At 41.2% G+C, this 17099-nt stretch overlaps 1 long non-coding RNA gene across 1 annotated transcript in view; it reads left to right on the top strand.

The window, feature by feature from the left end:
• The window catches only part of LOC108449770, a 23097-nt gene extending 10152 nt beyond the window's left edge, over positions 1-12945 (top strand). The window contains exons 2-3 of the long non-coding RNA XR_001866056.1: positions 5191-5432; positions 12121-12945. This is a non-coding gene — a long non-coding RNA (uncharacterized LOC108449770). The remainder of the gene's footprint in view (positions 1-5190; positions 5433-12120) is intronic.
• Positions 12946-17099: the final 4154 nt, after the last annotated feature.

Raw genomic sequence — 17099 nt, forward strand, 5'->3', positions numbered from 1 at the left:
TCTCTCCCAGTTGCAGAAACCTGACATGGGGACGCCAAGCCTTTTCACAGGAGTTGGTTTATTTTTAGAGAGGGATGTTTTTGTTCTTGCCTCTTTAAAAATTGACCTCTTGAAACAGAATGTCTCCAGACCATCTGAACATAGAATGTAGCTGGAGACTGGAGTCTTCCATGCAAATGCAGCCTCTTCCAGCTAATATGGCACACAAGTCCACAAGCTGCACTCACCAAGCTGACACCTACCAAATTTTAACATCTCAGTTAACAGAGAGAAGTTTTCTGTGTGAGTGAGTGCAGTTGCACTCTTAAGCCATAGAACACGGACTAAAGGCTTCACTGTCCCCTCTCTTGTGTGTCAGCTGCTCTGTGGACAGAAGAAATTAATTACAAGATGGTCTTTCAATTTGAAACATTATAAATGAACTCTCAGTCTAATTCTGATGACTAATTGCTGCCAGGAGGCTGTGGCACCACATGCCTTGCCTGGCTTCCTGGAGGGAAGGGCTGGTGGAGTTGCAGCATCTGGAAGCGAGGGAGTCAGCGGGCTGGGAGGTGTGGCAGAGGTGGCAGTCCTTTCTGAACTGGCCTGGTTTTCACTGCTGACCAGCCAGCAAGGGTTTTGAAGGAAGAAAGGCTGTGGCGTGTTCTTGCCTTGTCAGGTTCCTCATGGCACCAAGACCTGACCCAACCTCTAACTCCTTCTGCTACTCTGCCAGGGTGCTCTATACATGTGGTGACCTGGGAGTGTGCTCAGGAGCCATTTGTAACATCTTAATGACCATATTAACACCTCTAATTGTAAATGACAGGGCAATTAGTCTCAGCATAGCAGTTTGAACAATTATGTTTGGCCTACTAAAGTGACAGAATATTCATTAATGCAATAAGAAAAAAAAAAAAGCTCTTCTCAGGATTTGCTCCTCTCTGAGGAGAGTAGCCTGGCTGTTTGTCTGCTTTAAGCCTCTTTAAAAAATGCAAGTTTGTTTGCAATTCTTGCCAAAAATTCTCAGCTGTCAAACCTGTTTATTCCATGAAACACACTGAGGGCAAGTGTGTGTCTATTCTGCCTCTGACTTGATTCACAGGGAAGAAGTTTAAGAGAGAGAAAAGTGCCTCAATCTCTATTTTCCACAAGGGCAAAGAGTCTTGGGGCCTTTTAGCTGAATCCCAAGCTATGGTGATGGAATCTGCTGAGAGAACCAGGGTGCACGTGTTTAGGGTCAGAAACTGTGATGGAGGTTGTGCCAGGTCTGAAAGCTTCTCAGTGTTTATGCTGCTTTGCACTTGAGGTCTCATCTAAAAACAGAGCTGTTCGTCTGGAGGAGACTGCGTTTCAGCAGAGCCAATCCTGGGTTTGAAGGCCTTGCTGCCTTCAACAAGACAGCCAAAACCTGAGGCAGCAGAGAATATGAGGGGACTTGGACTGATGATGTGCTACATTTCTGATTCTCTCCATTAGATTTCACTGCTATTAGGCAAGTAAAAGCACATGTGGTTTGATTTTGGCCATGAGACTGTTTTTCCCTGCAATGAACCTGCAAAATAGTGGATCAGTCACTTCAGTCACTTGCAAGAATTCTGTTTAAAACCCTGAAAATGGTTACTTTAGCACACTGGTTTGGTTACCTGCTCACTTTCTGTCTCTTTCCCGGCTGACCTGGAACAAGCAGTAATTTTCAAGGAGTGTTTCACCTGATATTACCATCACAGATCTGAGGGATCCTTGGATTGGGGCTTTGTTCAAGACATTGCTGTGGGATTTTGGGTGAAGGGCAGCCCTAAAGGCAGACTAATTTTCCCAACAACCTTTGTGAGGTATTGCTCTCAAAGAACATGCATGATGAAGCTGGGAATTCTTTAAACAAACTTTGTTTAATGTCTTAACCGATGAGCGTCCTGGTCCCTTGCATAAGGTGGCACTGGTTTGGGTTTTTTTATTGGTTTTTCTTTTTGATAGAGCCATCTGAAATCTGACTGGTGAGGTTGTCATTGTTTCAAAAATAGCTTTACTCCTAAGTGAAAGCTGTCGTTGCAGATGTGTTTTAGTTCAGTGGAAACATCAGGGCTGTGTTTGGGACTGCAGGATCATGACATCTTTTTAAGCACAGTGGGAGACAGATGGGTGAGCTGCCAGCTTGATGCAAGAACAATAAGAACAAATGAGCTTTTTAAAAATAGAACAATTGCATTTGGAAAGAGGATTGGAGGGGGGTGAAGCTGAGAGGGAAATAATTCTCTCATGATTCTATCCTGGTTTTTATATTAAACAAAACATGTTGCAACATTGTCTTCGTTAGCAATGAAGTGACAAACTGGAGCACTTCCAAATTGGCTGGCTCCAAACTGCTTTCATATTGACCTGAAATGTCAGCTGCTATTATGTTCTGCTGACCACTGATTGCTTCCAGAGTAGCATTTTCTCCTGTGAAATGAAAGAAGTTCCATCTCAGTGATCTCAGTGTCTCCTGGTGTTTGTGAAGTACGATAGTCATGGGAAATGATAGTGCCTTTATTTCAAACCACTTCTCAGTTTGAATGAAATGAATTGTTAATATTGAAGTTATTTACACAGTGAGAGCGAGTTTTGTGCAAGAATGTCTTGCTCATCTAAAAGATCCTTCATTTCACCTTCTTGGAGTCAGAAAACCAAGGTGATAAGTGCCTGTAATTCGTTTCCCTCCCTTCACACACAGGTACACAGAATTGGGCTTGTACATAGCAATGCTGATATCCTGCTCTGCAGGTAAACTTTTAAATTTTCCTGTGGAACTATGTAAAAAACTATAATTATGGAGAAATGGTACTTTTGGTGGCAGTAGTTGAAGTTCTGTGATCAGGTATCACATGATACAATGGAAATTGTGCTTTGTTTTATTTTTTTAATCCCATTTACAAGACAGGAGAGCGTTCAGATAATTTTTATTTCACATAATGCTGGCTTAAAATTATATTGAAACATCATAAAGACCTCTTGGTCTTTAATTCCCAAGGAAATGAACTATGTGATCTGCAAGGTCTTTTCAATATTTCTCTTTAAAAACCTGTGTAATATCACTTATTCACATTCCTACACTCTACTTTTCGGTAGTTACCACTTGAAAAAGTGGTATCTTCCAAGTAGAAGTGCAGGAAACAGATGGGTTTTTGGGTTTTTTTTTTTCGGAAAAGATGAACAGGTCTGTTATCTGCTAAAGTCCAGAATGAAATACACTGGACATATAACCCTACTGGATCTATTCTTGTAAAGCAACAGCAAGTAAAAAACCTGTAAAATGCAAGAAAACTACATGCATCCATGTCAACCTTTGGGCTTTCCCAATATCTCAGTGGTAGGGTGGATAGAGTCCTCAGAGATGGCCTTTGGCCACGTCCAGTATCTATTCCTGTATCATTTTCCTTCTTCTTGTTAAGGTCCTACTCTATACTTGTATTTACCTCGTTTGTGAAAGAACTAGAAACAACGAATTTTCTAGGAGGAAGAAGAGGAGCATAAAGGAGAATGGACATGACTTCATAAGAGGTTTGTGTGTCAAGAATATGTGATTTTGGCTACTATTTTGCACAGTGAAATCTCTGACAGTTTTGTCCATTTAGACCCATTCTCTCTTTCTCTATCAGATTAAAATTAAGCTAAAATTAAGCTCAACTTGAGGAAGAACCAAGAGCTTTTATGAGGATATTGTTTTCTGTTTTTATTTTTCAGAGAGCTGTCTCCATTCTCTCTGATCAGTTACTAAGAAGAAAATAAAATCTGCAACATTTCTATCCATTCCTAGTGGAATGCTGAAGTATCCCAAATAAAGTAAAAACAACTTCTTGCTGAAGCAGTAGATGTAGAGTTGAGTGTTGGCAGGACCAGAAAAAAGTGTTTCATAGTGCTGTGCTTGATATTTCTGAACATTGAGTGGAGTTCAGGTAATTAAAAGAGGAAATCCATAATGTGAACACAAAAGCAAACAGTTACCTGTGTGGAGAACAAAAACAATTACTCCACCACAAGGAGGTTTCATCAGAAGCACAGACATTGACAGGATCTTGTGACAGGGACACCCAAACAACAGCTCAGGACGTTTTACTTGCATACAACGAGTTATGGGACTTGATTAATGGCAGGTTCAGATTGCCCTCTTCAGGGCTGGGGGTCAATCTGTACAACATCCCATGAGGAAGTTCTTCCTAATGAAAACAAACTGTCCCTAGTACCAGCCAGGCAACCTCCCTGGTCTTGTGGGGAGTCTGGGAGCTTGCTCTGTGCTTGCAAAGTGAAAGGTTTGGGTTGGGAATTGTTTGCAACGTTACCTTGGGGGCCTGCTGTGATACCAGCCACAGCCCTCATCTTCAAGCTGTTTGGGATAGTCAGGGAAAAGGGAGAATTTTTTCTTCATTTTTTCACTTAATTTTTCCCTGACAGTGGGATGAAGGTGCACCTTTGTTTGTGCTCATACTGGTCTGGGATTAGAAACAGTGTTTGAGAGGTTTTATGTTTTTGTTGTTTTTTTAATTTCAAATTGCTTTAAATGAACAAAATGGGTGCAGAGCTTCTTGTCACTTGCCAAGCTAAGATGGCAGAGAAGGCTTGGATATTTTTCACCCCTCTGCTGAGAAGAAATCTGGTTCAGGGAGCTGCTGCTTTTATTATTGCAAAAATGCATGGAGAGAGCAAACAGAAAGGCACTGGGGACTGGATCTGGGAGATGCTGTGCTCCTGCAGGGGAAGGGATCGCGGAGGAGTAGCTGCAGCACAGCTGAGAACAATGGTGAGGTGAGTTGCTTCCTGAGATGAAGGGGCTTCTGATGAATGAAGCCATGACTAACTGCTGGTCTTTGGAGAAGGAGATTGGAGCTTCCAAAGCATCCCAGAATAGCTTTGTTTAGAAAACTTGCAAATAATTGAAATATTAGCAGCGCGATTGAGTCATAGGGAGATGAAACAGTTTTACAGCTGCTGCGATGATTCCTGTGAATCTGCAGGGGTTGTCCATTGGGAATTTCATCCCTAACAGTAGAAATAGCAGCTCTTATTATGAGTCAGGGCTCATGCTTAGCAGAAGGCAATTAGGGCATTGCTAGGTTCAGTAAATGTGAGTCAGTGCAGCAGCAGGAGTAGACCACAGGAGTAGACCTCCTTTGCTGGAGCCCACCCCGTTTTTCTCCAGTCTGGTCCCTAACAAGCTCTTTCCTTTTCAAGCAGACTGAAGTCCTCCAGAGAACTCCAAAACAAATGGCTGTCCTGAAGCTCCTTTCAGTGGGTAGCTGCCCAGCTGCCTTTACTGACGCTCTCTGAAATGTCTGCCCAGCAAACCAGGCGTGAAGGGCACCGGAGGAGTGATCCTTATCTTCTGGGAACAACGGAGCTCTGCACAGCAAGGCAAGGCTTTGGAGATGGATTTCTGCTCCCTCCTTGGTTCAGGATACTGGCCCCTGGGAATACAGGTGAACAGATTCCCCAGGGCGGGTCTGTCCCATCCTGGGTATTACCACAATTTACAGAGCTAGAAGGAATTTTGTTGGATCCCCTTGTTAAAACATTATCTGCACTTCACTGAAAAGTCTAATGCTTTAAATTCTGCTGCAATGGCCTCCCAACCCCTGCAACTGTAGGGTGGAAAATTCTGGCCACATAAAGGATCTGTGAAAAGAAACATCTCTTTTTGTATGATACCCTGTTAGCCTTAATAACAGTTTTCTCCCTGTAAGTGCAGTAAAGTATGGAAATATTGCTGTGCTACATGGTACAATTTTCTGACTGTGATTTTCTCTGATAAAAGCCTTCAGAGAGTGCATTTTTCTTCCCACTTATCTGCCATCAAAAGGCAGCAAATACATGAAAAATTCAGCTGTCACTAAACAAAATATACAATTACTCTGGGTTGATGTTTTAGGCAGAAATAATTTCCATAGAAAAAACCCCTGCAGCTATTTTCTAAATGCTGTGGTGTTTGTTTCTGGCTCTTTGCATTAGTCATGTATCACCTGTTTTGGACATTTGAATGCAAAGATGAGATATCACAAGTTAAAACTTAGAACTTGCCAAATTAAATATTTGCTGGGCTGAGCCCTCAGTTCATTACTTGACTGCTGTTTTGCACCAGAGAATGAAAAATCTTTTCTAACATGCCAAAGGTGGTTATTTTAGGAAGCTGACGAAGAGGGCAGATGTTATTCAAGTGGTTGGATAAGAAAAGGAAATAGTACATGTTAAGCCTTCTGGAACAACCAGGTAGATGAAAGAAAGTGGAAATGTTCCTGAAATATGCTGATTTGTTTGAACAAATCTAAGCAGAAAATAAGAGATGGAAATTTGACACTTCATCTTTCACAACTTTAAATGTTAAATTAAGGCTGCTTATGTCTCATATTGCTCGGAATAAATTACTTTTTGGGGCATCTCTGAGCTTTGAAAGCACCCAAAACCCAAAACAATGTTCCTGTGGTTCAGTTTCACTTGCTTAGTTTTTTTTGGCACACAGCTTATACTAGAGATCAAGAACCTTCTTGTAACAGTATTTAAAAGCTGAGATGGAAATTCTTCTTATCTTGTTTCTAGGGCTGAACCTAAAAATAATAGTAAAAATCAACTTATCTTGGCAAAACAAACAAAACTTTTTCTTTTTGACTCAAACTGAAAGATCATTGGAACAGGCTATCCAGGGAAGTGGTGGAATCACCATCCCAGCAAGTGTTCAAAAAATATGTGGATGTGGCCCTTTGAGGATATGGTTTAGAGGTGAACATGGTGGTTCTGGGTAAACTGGACTCAATGATTTTAGAGGTCATTTCCAACCTTAATGATTCTATGATCTCTTTTCTTTTGGAAGTCACTTAGGCTTTATTCCTCTGTCACCCCAGCTTAAAAAAATTATACTTCATCTGTGTCATTCTGAAATGCCAACTCAAAACAGCTTAAAACTTCTGAAAATATTTTAGCACTTCTAAACTAGAAGCGTTGAGTTTGGAAGAGAAATCTCCCCTCCTGCTTAAGGCAGAAATACCCAAACCCTTTGAAAACATGAAGAAAAAACTATTCTGATACTTTTAGTGTCACAGAATCACAGAATCATTTAGGTTGGAAGGGACCTCTGGAGATGACCCATTCCATCCTCCGTGCTCAAGCAGGGTCAGCTGAAGCAGGCTGCCCACGTCCAGTTGGGTTTTGATGTTTCCACAAATCGAGATGTCTTCTCGTTTTGTCCTGAAACTTGAATGTTAATGAATTAATAGTTTTTGTCTCTTCCCAAATTCCATCTCTGCAAGTTTAGAACTATTCAAATAGAATACAAAACCCCCCTCCCATCTCACCTTTTTTTTTCTGGGAGACATTTCCCAGAAAATACTGCCATTTGCTCCAGTCTGGGTTTTGTTATTGTTGGTTACACATGTGTCGTTCTCTGGAGAGCACTGCAGCATATTCCAGGTTCATACAAGGAAGTCTGGTTCACTCTCCTTGTGGAAATTTTCATATTATAATCAAACTTGGCTTTTGTTCAGAGGGTCTCTGCAGTGGGGACTCAAATGTGCTGGTGAGGTCATGTCACCAGCTAAAGGCCTTGCAATGAAAAATAGTCCAGAATGCAGATACATGGCCCTCAGTTAAATTATGTTAATGCAGTTTGAGAAAATAAGTATTTAGCATTTCATGCTGTGTGAAGATATCATTCCGTAGTGGCAGAAAAAGTCATTGACCTTCTCATGCAAGCAGCTTTGCTGGTTATTGTGACCTGAGCCAGCCCTTCTCCCCAAGTTGCCATGGGTCTGTTGTGCCAGACTCTCCCTGCTGGAAGGTTCATGGGTTTTAGTTCGTGTCACACTCAGGTCTAAGCTGGAGAACCTCATCAGTGTTTCCTGGTCGAGTCACCAATGCTTGGTCCTAGGGACAGACCATTTGCCTACCTCTCCCCTCAGGATGTTGGAGCTAATTCCAGGCTTAAAGAAGTGCAGTGCATAGCAGGACTCAGCCCACAGAAGCAGGATTTTAAGCAGAAAAATAGAACAAGCCTCTTGGTGAGGCTTAGTTAAGTCAGCTGCTCTGCTGTTCATATTTATCCAGCAGTGGTGCTCAGCTCTACAATTAAAATAATCTAACACACTTGCATAAAGGTCAGGCAGCAGATGCTGCCACTAGACCTGACAGATTCACTGATAAGCTTCACTGCAAGGCAAAGCACTTCAGAAGAAAATGAAGTATCAACTTTTAGTATTTCCAACCACACATGTACATTCACAAATATGTGTCTTAGGAGAGAGCTTATTCTTAATTTTCAAGTAGGAATATGCACTACTAAGGGTCAAACTTTTGAAAACCATGCCACACACAATAAATAAAATGGATATTTCAAATAAGATATGTGACATATCTGATGAACAATTCTTTAACTACAGTCAAGTGTTCGTGTAGTTAATGGCAAATGTGTTCTGAAGAATGAATGGATGTTTCATTAATATACAGAACATCTTTGCATAGTAATAATGGAAGAAAAATCAAATTATTCCAGAGTCTGACTAGGCATTGAGTGGAGTTATATGAGAATGTAAATTGGGAAGACAAAGGGCCATGTCTCTGTATTCTCCCAATCTTTAATAGGTAATGAATTGTTTAGAAAATTTAGCTAAGGGAAAGCTTTTGAGTAGGAGCCTGACAGTCCGTCAGGGTATTCTTAGAGGTTATCTCTGCAAGGCAGGTGGATGAGGAAAGAGACAAGCTTAACCCTGTAAAAATAATTATGATATATTATTAGCAACTAATGGCAGTCTAATGGAGTCTTTTCAGCAAAGACACCACTGGCTCCAATTTCTCTTTGTCATCTGCATAAAAAAGCAAGTCTTAATGAAACCTGTATTCTGGTAATTTCTCAAACTCGGTGAAATTAGCAGAAATTAGCAGTGAAATCAGCAGAAAAAAAATCTGCACTGGAAACTTCTCATGGCTCAGCAAACTTCCACACTACTGTTAATGGGAACACCCCATCAGGGCAGCAAGGTTCAACACTGAAATCAGCATTAGAAATCTGTTCAGACCACATGATCTGTTAGATCAAGAGTGTACCTGGGCTTTTGCCTTTCTTACCTAAATTTTTCCTTTCTGACTTTTTTTTTACATTAAACAAACTGGCATACCTTATGGTGGTTTACATATCAGAACCTGTGGATCATTTTTATGCCTTCAAAAGGCATAAAAAGGGCCGGTAATAATTGTGTCTCTACAGGCTTTGTGAAAATGGACAGCTGGATTGAGGCTAGAGACCCTACACATAGCCCCATAAAAGCAACAGGGGGAAGCAAAAAAATTAAAATCACTGTAAAAATGGAATTTGAGAGACTGAGAGACTTTAATCAGCAAACAAAACACTGGATGCATGAAGTCTCACTCCACAGTCCATTGCCTAAAAAGACCTGGGTAATGTTTGGAGAAGGGAAAAAGGAGAAGGAGAAGAGGACAAGGATGACATTAGCAAAAAGCAGGGCACATTACATAGTCAATAAGTAATTGCTGCAATTGGAGCTCATCATCTGCTTAGCACTTAATGTCTTGGCCTTTTCAGAGTGAATTTTATTAATACTAATGTCTGAAGAAAACAGTGCAGTCATTATCTCTGTTGATTCTTGTGATGTTCAAAAGTGAAGCTCATCTCCCCTTGCTTTTGATTACTTGACTCTTCCAAATTCTTCATGCTGCCAAGGGCTCTCAGACACTTAAAACGTGCCCCCAGGGTCTCTGAGGAGAAGGAGTGTCAGCACTGCTCCCCTACAAACACGTACCAACTCCTCCCAGTCACTTTCTTTTCCCTCAGATGTTTGGAAATGGAACAAAAAAAGCCAGAAGTCATCACTTTCCCGGGGGTCGAGGTGGGACCAACCAGCCTGTAGCTTTCTCCAGCAGACCTCTCAGAGGTGATGCTGAAATGCCTCACTGGAGAAGGATGGTTTTTGTTCATACCCTGTTCTTTAGAAACCAGAGCGTGAATTTCTTGTATGAATTCTGTCGATCTTTTGCTTTTATTTCTCTTCTGTTTCCTTCCATCAGTTTCCCCAGTTAAGAGTAACTATCTGAGGTGCTCAAGGCCCTTGCAGCAAGAGCAGATGTTTGCAGTCCTTCAGAAAGATGTTTTCTGTGGATTTTCTCTGAAATTGCTGGTCAAAAATAATTTGTGTGCTCTAAAAGTGAGGGTAAAGCACAGGCCTTGGAATGAAAGTGTTGCAAGGACCTATTCTGTGTCTTTCTCAAGCACTGATTTCTTGAGGAAGGGAGATCATCAACAAGAGAACAAAACAAACTTTCACATGCTGGGGTGGGCCCATTAGAGGAATGCAGGCTCATTAGTCCTGCTAAACATGATACTGCGTGTGAAGTCAAAAAAGCAGAGTGAGGTCTGGAAAACTTGGCAGGAAATCAGCCAAGATCCATTATATTCTCTTTCACATGGCTGAGTAGTGGTGGCACTAATTGATGGCTGGGCCCTCATTCTGCTGACTAACATGGGGCCATTTTAATTTCACCTGATTATGTTGCCCTGCTGTAAGAAGTCTGACAAAAACAAGGTTTGTGGAGACTCCTACCAATGAATCTTTGGCTGCCCAAAATCTCTCTTGGCAGCTAGAAGGTTTCTTTTAATAAGTGTACTGACCCATTTTTCATTTCTAAACATCCCAGATAAATTTGCTACAGTACTGCTGCATTTCAGTTAAAGCTGACCAGGTTTCTGTAGCTTATCAATCTGTATTTACTATGTTTGTGAAATTTAATATTAAAATATTAAAATCTTAAAATGGAAGCATTAAAAAGGTTGCAATTCCTACCGACCCCCACAAGAAAATGACTTGAGCAAGACTGGCCACCTGAGGGTTGCCAAAGAGTGGGAGTAGATGAAATAAGTGCTGCTGTAGGAAAAGACCATACAATAGTGGAATTGTTTTGGGATAACTTTTTGCCACACACTGGGATAAGAACTGTGATTCTTTGCTGCTTTTATCAACATTATTTGTAATTTCCTCTTATATTTCCCCTGCTCTTTCTTTGCAGCTCCCTGAGCAGACCCACTCAGCTGTATAATAAGGAGATGAGCTTTACCTCCTTTTATCACTGCAAATCTAAAGTGACTCTGCAGAAGTCAAACTGATGTTGGCTAGGGGAGAAATGGTCCCAGTAAAAAGCTTTCTAAAGAGAAAAATTCCCTCTCCATTTGTGGAACAAATTAACTACTAGAGGCATCCAGTTGGATGCTCCTTTCTGGGGCCAATGACCAGAGAGATTTAAAAGTCCATTACGCTAATGCCTAATTCCTTCTTTGCACAGAGGAAACGTCCTTGCAGGCTGGGCTGTGGCAAGGTCCTGAGTTTCCATCAGGGGAGGGATTTACATCAGTGAGGAAACATTTGGTGATTACGACTACCAACTGTGTTAATCATCGGCTTGAATTAAGAGTCACTGACAAGCTGCCTTGGGAGCTGTGTGGCTGTGCGAGGGAAAAAAGCCAGAACTGAGCAAACTCAGTGCGCCAGTGAGGGATCATCCTTTCCCTCTGTTGACTGCTGACACATTGCACAGAAATGGGGCTCTGTCAGAACAGGATGGGCCCTTTTATGAGGCAAAATCTGCCCTTTTGCTTCTTTTAGGGCATGACAGAGTGGAGGCTGCTGTGTTGGAGGAGGGGTGTCAGTGTGTGGTGCCACAGGGATCTTGGTGCTGGATGGCTGCTCCAAACAGGGCAAAGTTGAGTCCTGCCTTGTGTTTCCCAAATGGCTTCTCCATGGCCAAAAGAAGCTGGGTGTGGAGGCCCATCCTTCTGGGGACCAGCACCCAGTGCCCTGCCTAGGGATTCCTGGGAAGCAGGAGCAGCCTTCTAGTCCCTTGAGCCATCTAGTGGCGCCTTCCTTGCCGATTGAGCAGAGCATCTCACTGAAAAAACAAAACCAGCATCTCATTAATGTGAAAACAGTGATTAGTTCCAGAAGCAGGCCAACCACAATGAAAGCGTCAGTGCTTTTAGTGGGTTACCAAAGCAACAGAAGTTCTGGCCTGGAAATGGCAGACAAGATAAAGAGGTGGGTGCCAACATAGGATGCTCAAGGCTAAGAAGATTGGTCTGGTGTGATCTGTTCTGTGCTTTTGTCTTGATGTTTGCAGCCCTTTATGGATCCTCACCGAACGAGGCTGGGATTTAAAAAGCAAAGCTGAACTTTCCGACCTGAAACCTCAAATCCTTTTCTGATGGTTTTTGTAACTGGAAAGCGGAAATAGAGTCTTCAGTAATTCAAAAGAGATTTAATGATCAAAGCTGCAATTAAAGGCGTGGTGAGTCATCTTACAGTCGTCCATGTGCTAAAACGCACAGGCTGTGCAAGAGATCATGTTGTCATGGCTGGTTTTACTCAAAACGAGGATATAGGAGCTGCTATTACTTCCAGCTTCAGAAACAATCTGAGTTCTGCTGACCTGTGTTTATAGAGCAGAAGAAAAGGCAACAGTCCTGACTCCCCCATTTGTGTATTTATTTAGTAGTTCTGTCTGCAGCATCTGAATTCATTATGGTGCGTTATTACTTTTCACCTTCTTTCAGAGCGTCTGCTCTCAGTAGGAACTTTGATTTTTTTTTTCATTTACACTAACAAATTACCCACCAAAACAAATACAGAAGAGCTGATCTTCAGAGTACTATGGGGCTTTTTTTCTTTCTGCAGCATGCATTAACAATGAAATATTTAACTGAACTTTTCACAGCATGTGCATTTTTTCAAATTAAAATTGCAAAAGACAAGGAAATGAAGATAAAAATATCCAACCAAGCTGTTTCTCAGAAACCCTCACAAGTAATCTAATATTTCCCTTTAAATCCTGTTGTTTTATTCTGCTCAATACAAAACATAGTGCTAAAGACAATTTGGTTTTAGTAAAGGAGAAACTTCTTCCTAAAAACATTTAGCCAGTCACACGAAAGCAACTAAAGGGAAGCGGGAGAATTGGTAACTCTCTACTAGAAAAATGTAATAAAAATTTTGACAATCTGCTACAAGTCTTGCTTTCCCTGTTCCTCAGTTCCCTTCCTAGTGGTATTTCATGTTTTATTTTCAATTTCTCATAATGGTTGCAGTATTCAAACTCTAACCCACTAGAATGTGATTGCCTACTTTACAAAAATCATTGCTGGAGCTCTGGTCCTACAGGTTTATTTGTGAAACAAGCTTTTTTATCTTGCCATTTTTGACATCAAGTGCCTCCAGTCAGTGACAGATAGATATAAATAAATGCCGGCTTTTACAAGAATCCCAAAAGGAACATCTAATGTAAAATATAATGCAATCAAATAAATTGGTGCTTTTTTTCCCAGCTTTATCTGAAAAGAGACCTGCTCTGTATGCTGCAAGACAAATCAGGTTATCAGATCTAACAAATCTTGCAAACAAGCAAATTCAAATATCTTATCATGGATCAAATCCATTGTGGTCACTTCATTCAGTTGACATAACACACCGATAGAAAATTCTCTTAAACCCTTACATTACTTTACAAATGCAATTGTTTAGCAAATGAGAAGTAGAATTGCTATCTCTGTTTTCAGTGCATGAGAATGGCCTTTATCTACTGCAGTCAATTGTTGCCACTGTTTAGTGGGGAAATAGAAGAAAACTCTGTTAAGAAAACATGGATCTTGAACTAAAGGATTTTATGGACTTTTTCTAAAGGTGGCTCAGGATAGGACAAACATTTGATGTCTAAATTTGGAGGGAGAAGCAATCCATCTGAGAATTGGGCAGTGGTTTTATCATAGCTCAGCCTTGCCTTGCAATGGGGGGAACATTAGCAGAACTGGTGAGAACTTCTCCAGAACTTGGATATGGATTTCCAGAGAGTTTTGACAAAATCTGTGAAAATCCTGGTGCAGTCTGAGATGGTTTGTACCTGCCCATGGGTTCAAAGAGCTGCAATTGCTCTGCTGTGTTAGAACAATGTGTTGGTCTTGATATTAAGAGCCAGGGCAAAACCCTCTTGAGGGAAGAGCTAGACTGTGCAATTATGAAACTCCTACAGGAATTCCCACCAGTCAGTCACTGGTTGGCTGATGGTCTGTGCTAACACTGCTTTTATATCTTATAGATCCTTTGTCCTCATCAGTGACATGGTGAAATTCTTATTATCCAGGCCAACAGGGAATCTTGTGAGGAGGAATGACAGGGAACCTCCGTATCTTGTAGCAATGAATCCCACAAGCTCATAATGTAATTGGTAAATGAAAAAAAAAAAATTGTTGCATGAATTTGAAACTTTCCTCTTTTGCCCTTTCTAATTTCATTGTGCACCCCCTACTTTTCTCCAACAGAAGAGAAAGTTATAACAATTGCCTGATGTTAAAGGAGTTGATGAGGGAATATGAGAATCCACCCTGTGTGCCTTTATTTTTTCATGAATCTCTGTTCTGTTCCACCATTCTGGTCCCTTCTCTAAATTTAGCCACCTCAGACATTCCAAAACCTTGTCATATATTTACTGTGGTAACTGTCTTGGCCATTCATCCATGCAAGTGGGGATGGCTTTGCTACCAGATGTAATCATGAGTGGATAACTTTAATCTTGATGAGAAATAAAAGCTTGACATTGAGGAGGAGGATTTTTCAAGGCTCAGGCACTGAAAGCAGTGACAAAATTTGGCTCCATTGTACTTACTTTTTATGTGTGTTCAAAAGAGGAAAAATACTTGCATTTTAATATCAATCCAGCAATCTAAGCTGAGAAGGAAGTAATTATACATGAAAGAAATACAGTCTTTTGTAATAATACTTTTAAAGTATCAGTTTCATTCTATCATAATATTTTTATGATTAGATTTACCTTCTAATATTTTAATAACTTTGGTATGAAGTAAGGAAGTCCTTTGTAGCTTATCTCAGAAGCCTGTCTAGGATGTCGCACTTAATGAGGTTTATTATTCAATATGTCCACATCTGCATCTTTAATAATGCCTAACATTTAATCTTCATTGCACCACTTGAATCAAAACATCTAAAATTAAACCTACTGCAGCTTAATCTAATAATAAACACGCATGACATTTTGTGCAAAATGTGTGCCTGATCAGCACGGTGCACTCTTACAATTGTATCAGATGGAGAAAAACAGAGTTTAATCAGGCAAAGGTAGATGGTGACATTTAACTCCCGCCGATCCATCTACTTTGGGAAGCTTGAAGATCCTGCCCCTAGAAGAAAGGGCTGGTTGCAAGATCACTACCAAATTTAGGTCAAAATCCCACTAGTTAGAGCAGCATTTACACATACCCTTAACTAGTGCTGTGATCTTCAGACCCTCTAACTCCAGACAGGTAATTTTGGTACCTTCATGTGACTCTGTATGGAGTCAGTGGTAAGGTGCTCCTATTTTCCCTCATAATTAACTGGAGGGTGTAAGATCCAGAGGCACCTGGATGTTGTCTGGCTTGTCACTCCTGCAGTGCAAGTGCAGTTCTCAAATGGGAAGGGGAATCTCTCTGGATCACAGGAATAGACTTTCAGCCACAGCCATGACATTTGGTGGAGTTTGGTAGCCACAGCAGTAGGGTTGTGCTCCTCCACTAAAGAATGAGGGACTGCATATTGAGATGTAGATGTTTTTTTGTGCCCAGAAGGAGCTTTGGATGAGATCTCCTTGAATTAATGGGGCTTTGCCCAAGCAGCCAGCGCAAAGAGGCCAATTGCTGCAGAGCTTTTTGTGGGCTCAGGGCTTTGCATGGGACCTGTGGGTTGCTGTTGTTTCTTCTCAAGTAAATACTGCTCTGTAATCAGGTGCTGTGCTTTGGGGGCTACCACAGTTCTGCCTTGTGACACAGACATTTATCTCTGCTGAAAGTGAGACACCCAGGCAGGGAAGACAACATAAATGGTAGAGACATCATGTTGGAGAACAGGCAGTGTTAGAATTGTCTAGAACCTGTTCAGGTGAAATGATAAATTTATGAAAGCTGAGCCCAGGTATTTAATGAGAAGCTAAAATTTCTCATTTATCCTCTCATTTATTCTTAGGTCAGCTACACTCATAATCACCATTTTAATTTGTTACAGGTGCAAAAATTAGCAGTGTCAGTAAAAGACTGGACCTTATATTACACCTTGATTCAAGATGTGTCCCTGTATGTAAGGGGCTCTGGCTGCGGAACTGTAGAGCAGACAAAGTCTTTTTTAAAAAACGTATTTTGGGGCTAGGATGGTGAGCAACTGTTCCTTCCCCTGAGACACCTGTGTGATAATCACAGGAAGCCCCCATGATAAATTAAAAGGCAGTTCTTCACCAGGCTCTGATCAGGATAATCTAAAATCAGCTGGGTCAGGATAAGACACTTTGGAGGAAACTGCTGGGCCATCGACTCCCCTGCTGAAGCTGAACGCTCACAACTCAACTGGGCTCCATCTGAATGTAATTAAACAAGGGATGATCAAAGTCTACAAATCTCCCTGATCTCTATCAGCATGGCAAATTAAAGGTAAAAATTCTCGGTATCATTCATTTCCTTTGAAGTCAATAGTGAGCTCTGTGCAGTGTGTGAGGACACAAGTACCATCTGGGCAGCTGCAGGTTTACGATAATTTTGATGTAATGTTTTTGCAGGGGGAGGGAGAAAAGCTGCATCTTGAAATTATAACTTTGCAGCTGTGGGTCCTCTCGCCTCCCCCAGACTGGCTTTATCTTTGGGATTTGCTTTGTCTTATGGTGATGCTCGAGGCACAATTACATCTAGTGAATCCATTGTCTTAGTCTTTCTTCAGCTATAAATCACAAACTATTCCATTTTTGTACAACCATTTCCCCTCCTGCCTTCCTTGCATACTAGTGAGGGGAGCTGGAGACTCACTTGATAAAAACATCCTGAACTAAACCAGCTGGAAATAGAGAGTATAATAAGCCAGCCTGCTGTCAGCCCTCATCTGTTTTTGTTTGATTGGTATCTGATGGTGATTGAAAGGCTGACTCTCAGAGTTAACCACCTTGAGGCCAACCTTGAAATCATGTCACATTTGGCTACTTGATAGCATCTTAAGCATAATGTTAGATCTAGAGCACACACAGTGAAAAAAAAGTAAATAAATAGAAAGCTGGCATCTTGCTACACTGCACAG

The sequence above is a fragment of the Corvus brachyrhynchos genome, unplaced genomic scaffold (assembly GCF_000691975.1).
Source record: "Corvus brachyrhynchos isolate BGI_N302 unplaced genomic scaffold, ASM69197v1 scaffold319, whole genome shotgun sequence".
Taxonomy (NCBI): domain Eukaryota; kingdom Metazoa; phylum Chordata; class Aves; order Passeriformes; family Corvidae; genus Corvus; species Corvus brachyrhynchos.